The 6,461-nt window shown below is 37.4% G+C and overlaps 1 long non-coding RNA gene across 1 annotated transcript; it reads left to right on the top strand.

Annotated features, from left to right (window-relative positions):
• Positions 1-2,872: 2,872 nt before the first annotated feature.
• On the top strand, positions 2,873-6,428 carry LOC102006097. The gene is made up of 3 exons (XR_262881.2): positions 2,873-2,937; positions 4,793-4,867; positions 5,934-6,428. It is a non-coding gene; the product is annotated as an uncharacterized LOC102006097 (long non-coding RNA).
• The last annotated feature ends 33 nt before the right edge of the window (positions 6,429-6,461 follow it).

Below are 6,461 nucleotides of genomic sequence, written 5' to 3'. Positions count from 1 at the left end.
TTCACCAACTTAGAGGAAAGCGATTTTGCCTGATTATGCAAAAATCTACTTGGGGTATATTTCATCATTAAAACCTAGCTATAAAGGTAAAATAACCGAGACTTGAAAAGAAAACAAACAACATCTTTATGACATTGCTATACATAAGATTTATATAGGGCAATATAAAACAGCAACCGCACCAAAAAATGGATACCTTGAGTGAAATTGAAATTATGAATATGTAACTGTTTATGAAAAACAGCCAAGATAGTGAAAAGCCTTGATTGGAGACATTATTTGCAATACACAGTCTTTGAAATTGTAATGGCTATTTATACAATATTACAAGCATACTGAATAATGAAAGAAAAGAGAGATGTTAACTCCCACACGAGTATGTTTCTCTTTGCAGGAGATTTCTATTTAATTCATGTTGATTTTTCTAGAACCTATGAATGCACATTTATTTCCTCTTGGAAGATATCCTCATGTTTATGTGTAGCCAATCCTTAAATAATTCACCAGTTTTGTTTAACTATCTGTTGTATACTTTTAAGTAGACTTCTAGTTTTTATTTTATTTTGTTAGCATATCCAGTCCAATTTTCATTTTCTGAATTTATTAAGGTTTTCTTTTCAGAAATATTAAGAAGGCTGTCATGCATTTCTTATACTTACCTTAAAAGAAAGTGTTATTTTGTTTTGTTAACCAAAATTTATTATGTCCATCATACAAATTAATGCTATTATTTCTTGATAATTATTCAGCTTTTGCTCTAAGCATTGTGTATAATTTTAATTCTGTTTATATCTGGGAAAATGTGTTTATTACATTGGTTGAGGCCCAATTATCCTGAATTCAATCTTTTCTGGTGATAATGTTTTCTGCTTATCAAAAATAAACTTCATATAATTTAATGCTAGCTTTCTTTGACTTTGTCTCCCTCCGTTCTTTCTCCAAAACTGTACCTAAATTAAGGTGTGCAGTGTACATCCCCTGGGTTATCGGCTCAGGATTCCACCCTGGATGGAGAATTCTTTTCCTCTGTTGCACATGCATGCTTGTGGAGAGACAGCTCACAGATCTGCAGTGTTTCTGCTCGTCTCACGGCAGTGTTTGTTCGGGGAGTTCGGTAAACATGTTTGAATAGTGCACATGCCTGGGAAGGAGAACTAAGCCTTTCCTCCAGTGTGCAGGGCAGATTCATTAGCCCTTCAGGAGGACTGAAATATCTTCCTAAGCAGCGAAGCTGGACGGACGAGCCAGCATCCTCATCTGTCATTTGTGCAGCAGCCTTTGGGGCTGAGTGGATGAAGGGGAACAGTTCCTACGGGAGCCCCAAGACCTGCCATCCACACTGACCTCAGCCATCAAGTTGCAAGAATGCGCCTAGGACACAGGTGCAAGCCCTACACTCTGAAAACTAAAATATTCTTAAGAGAAAATAAATACCTAATAAATATAAAGACATCCCATGTCCATGGATCATCAGCCTTAATATTGTTCAGAAAGCATTTTTTTTCTTGGTACCGGGAATCAAATTCAGGACCTTGTGCTTGCCAGGCAGGCGCTTCTACCACTGAGCTAAATCCCTGGCCCTGTTCACAAAGTAATACTCCCCAAACTGAATGACAGACTGAACAGAATTCCAGTTTTCTTTGTGAAAACTGGCAATCTGATTCCAAATGCATGTGAAACTCCAAAGAGAATAGGTAAAATAATCTTGACAAAAAATAAATTAGCAAAAATCAATGAATGAGCTAAAACCTCAAAACATTTTTTAAAATGTAAAAAAAAAAATCGATCTCTGGTGATACTTTCTTAAATATGATGTAAAATTTCTAAGCAATGATACAGAAAAATTAATAGATAAGTTTGACTACATCAAAATTTATAACTTGAAAAGTAAAAACAGTTTTTCAAGGAAAGTGAAAATCCAAGCTACAGAATGAAAGGGTTTGCAAATCATCTATCTGATAAGGAACTTGTGCCTACAATAAATAAAGAATTCTTATGAAACAATAATAAGAAGAAAAAGAATCCAATCTAAAAGTTGACAAAACTGATTTATTCTTCCAGTAAAGAACAACAAAACACTACTTTGTCCATGAAAGGATGGCAGAAATCTCTGTTGTTTGGGAAGATGCAAGAGACTGTGTCATTAGACCTGGACAGCTAAGATCAAGAAGTCAAGGGTGTGTATAAATTGAGACCCCTATACACAGTGTGTGAAAATATAAATGTTGTAGCCATTTCCACAAACAGCCTGACAATCACTCAACAATTAAACACAGACTTACTACAAAGCTCAGTAATCTCACTCTTAACTAGATGGTCAAAAAAAAAAAAAAAATGAAAACCACCGTCCTCACAAAATGTTTGCACTGAAATGTTAATAAAAGCATTTATGGTAACAGCTGGAAGGTAGGAATAAACCTAGTTTCTGTCAAGACAGAAACAAAGTGGATAAAAATTCCGTTTTATATATATACAATAAGATGTTACTTGGACATAGAGTAAATGTAGTATTGATAGAATCCACAGTATTACACCAATTGAAAGAAACTCACTATGAAACCTTATATATCCTGTAATTCACTCACATGAAAAATATAGCAGGCAAACCTGCAGGGACAAAAAGCAAGTTCACAGTTCTTGAGGACTGGGAAGAGAGGCATAAACAGGACAGATGAGCTTAGATAGCTCAAGCATTCTGAGTTTTATTTTGAACCAATAAAAATCTTCTAAACTTGACAGAGGTTTTTGTCTTCAGGTCTGAAATTACACTGTGTTTTAATTGTGCATTTTGCATGGGTGAATTATACAGCTTGTGAATTCTATCTGAATGAAGCTATTTTTTGTGCTTCTCCTAACTAAGCCCTTTGTCTCCCACCAGAGAACCTGATGACCTTGCCGTGTCCATGAGTCCATGGCACCCTGACGTCTCCAAGCTTGGTCAGTCTGAGTCCTCACCCTTCCTCATTTTGCAAAGAATCTGCAAACATCTGTTTAACCCTCGCTCTTTTCATCCATTGGATGGAGGGGTGTAACCCTGGTCTGAGTCGGGACAGTGAACTTCCCATGGACTTTTGCACCTGGCCTGAGCAAAATCTCTAAAATGTCCATTTAGGGACTCTAGGCCTCTGTCTCCCTGAAGATGGAATAAACAAATTTATAATGGGAAAGAAAACTAAATTTTCATAACTTTCAGATTCTGCCTCATTCTTGATATTCAGCTTAGACCCTGCTTTTCCTGTGGTTTAGTGGTCCTTCTGAAATGCCCCATGTCCTTCTAATAATTATTTATAAATTAGTATAACTACTGAAAAATCCATACTAATTTAATTTTTAAAAATTATTTAAAACAGTGGCATACACGCAGAGAAATGTGTCAAAAAGAAGTCAGGGTGGCTGAGACAGGAAGATCGCAAGTTTGAGCCCAGCCTGGCTAATTCAGCAACCCTGTAGGACCCTATCTCAAAATAAGAAAATGGGATGTATCGGTGCAAATCTCCTCAGTTACAACTCCAGCACCTACCTCTACCCTAAAACATAAATGCATGAAAATGTTTATGAAAACAATTCAAGTAGACCCTGCTATCACCAAATACCCTACCAGCAACTGCCAATTGCAGTTGTATGTATTATTTCTTCTAAATTCTTTCACTGGGGGCTGGGGATTTTGCTCAGTGGCACAGCGCCTGCCTAGCAAGCATGAGGTTGTGAGTTCAATTCCTGATACTAGAAAAAAAAAAAAGAGAGCTAAATTATTTCACTCACTCCATCAAAATAATATACTTTGAACACTATTATTTGATTTTTCTGTTTTAAACATTGCTCATTTATTTTCTAAGTTGAAAGAAAAAAATGAAGCTCCACTTCATTGCCTAATTCACTCTTATTTACCAGTGAAATTTAATCAATAGTTTTCTGTTAAATCAATAAACAGAATGTAAAGTGGGATCATTATTTAAATGTCATTACTGAGAGTCAAAACCTTCACCACACTCACTTTTTAGGGATGGGTACTTCATTTTGCTTAATTTCTTTTTTGTTTTATCCTATTTAATTCTCTCACTTTTATTTGTTTTGGGAGTTATTAAGCCTCTATATAATTTGGAGATATAATACACCAAATGCAGATACACTCTCATCTCTATCAGCTATTTTAACATTTTGCTAAATTTTTCCTCTCTCTTTTATTTATACACATATATTCTGTCTCTCTCTCTCTCTCTGTCTCTCTCTCTCTGTCTCTCTCTGTCTCTCTCTCTTTGTCTCTCTCTCTGTCTCTCTCTCTCTCTCTCTCTCTCTCTCTCACACACACACACACACACACACACATCATAGGCCATTTCTACACTATGGCATATAAGTGGTACCTCAGTTCACAAACAGTTCTTTCCACATTTCTAGTCACAAACCAAATTAGTTGGGCACCAAATCCGATTCAATGGTTAGGTTCAATGTTGACCTTATGGGGAAATTTGATTCAGCTTTCAACCAGCATTGTGGAAAGAGTGTACTGTACAGTCCTGTAATGCTGCTTCCCTCCTACAGCGTGGAACTGCTGAGAACAATGAAGTTTTCACGTGTAACTACGGAGCAGTTACTTTCACCTCACTACTGGTACCGTAGCTTCATACGACACCTGAGCCGCACTTCAGTGTACTCAGAAGTGTAGTAATGAATTGTATTGTTGTTTCTTTTTTCCAAACTCAAAGTGCATGACGCACTGCATTAGCTCTCGATTTTACTTGGCCTCTTCCCCGTAGAAGGATCATCGAGTTACTTTCTCTTTTTTTCTTAGCTTTCATCACACTGACTAGAGGAAGCCTACAAACCAGTCATCATGCACTTGGCTGAGCTCCATCAGATGAGGAAAGTGAGTTACTCTCCACTCTCCCGCCCTGTGTGCTGTCCAGCCCAGGAGTCCCTTCTCCCAGCCCTGGACCAGCTTCCCTCTGATCAGACCCCACATGCCTGGGATGTTCTCCTCGGCAACTCTACAAGACTCCCTGACTCCTCCAGGCTCGGCTCTGTTCTGGATTGCTTTTCAGTGTCCTGGAACATATTCCGTGGTTCACACATGCTGGAACACCTATTTTGCCTTGGCAAGAAATGATATATGGGAATAAATAACAACTGGCAGGAGTTTTGGCTCACTTGAGCTTTGCATCCTGGCCAACAGCATGTTACTGGGAAGCGGGACGCCGGGGGATTTCTGCTGGGAAATCTACCTCACACTCGCCTTCCCATTTTCCTCCTCATATCCCCCAACTTGTTCCCAATTCTCATTGTGCATAATTAGCAAATGTTATCATAATTTAATGGGGTTATAAGAGGAAAAGGGAATTTACATATTTAATCTTATCATTTTTAACAGAAATCTAGCATATAACTTAACTATAATTTTCTGTGTCATATTTTTGTCATGTCCAGTCATGAGCTACGTAATGTCATTTTGATCAATGGCAGACTGCGAATGTGATGGTGACCTCATAAGATTATGTGACCTCTGATATCATTAATGTCTTCATTCAACAAAAATTACTGTGGTCACACAACAACAGAATCACCTAAATATGCATTTCTCAAGACAAATCTCTCACTAGGCAGTGTATCAGTGTATTTCCTTTTAGAAAGAGAACACAGTTCAATTTTGTTGGGTTTTTTTATTAATACATTGTGGATAACTAATCATACCTGTGATGACTGAAGCATTTATTATTATACCCATTACCCTGCGCCTACCTGATGTTGGGCTACTGCAGTGACTCTTCTGTATAGATTCTATTGTTTATTGTAAATGTTTAAAACATTTTATAATCCTGACTGTGAAATTTGTGAATGATGCAGTCATTACCATGAACCAATTGACTTAATTTCTTCTAGCTGCTGAGACACCACACAGTGTATGGTTTAAACAACATCGCTATATTTTCTCATAGATCTGCAGGCCAGAAAACCAAGATCAAGGTGACAGCAACCCAGTTCCTCATGACTCTTGCTTCCTGACTTGTGGACAACAACTCCTCACTATCCCCAGCCCGGCCTTTCTTCTTTTCATGTGTGGAGAGAGAACCAGAGATTGTCCTACACCGACACCAGTCCAATCAAATTAAGGTTCCACCCTCATGAATTCACTTAAAATTACTCACCTCTTAAAGACAGTATCTCCAAATATAGTCATACAGAGGGCAAGAACTTTCAACACTCGAATATAAATTTCAACTCAGAGGGGGACATGATTCAGTCCATCATAGCAACTACATAAGTACAAAATGACATGTAGCTCTATTCTTTCTATCATCATCCTAAACTTTGTCAAGAAATTATCTTTATTTCAACATTTTATATTCTCAGTACAGTCTAAGTACAGTCATTGATGTTTTATCAAAATTCATTCTGAGAGATGCAAATAAAAGATAATGTCACTGTTGTCATTTGGGGTTTTGCAAGGGGAGCAATACAGGCCA

The sequence above is a fragment of the Chinchilla lanigera genome, unplaced genomic scaffold, assembly GCF_000276665.1.
Source record: "Chinchilla lanigera isolate Chin_1 unplaced genomic scaffold, ChiLan1.0 scaffold00055, whole genome shotgun sequence".
Taxonomy (NCBI): domain Eukaryota; kingdom Metazoa; phylum Chordata; class Mammalia; order Rodentia; family Chinchillidae; genus Chinchilla; species Chinchilla lanigera.
Note: the sequence above shows the minus strand (reverse complement) of the source record. Positions and strands in the feature narration are given on the sequence as shown.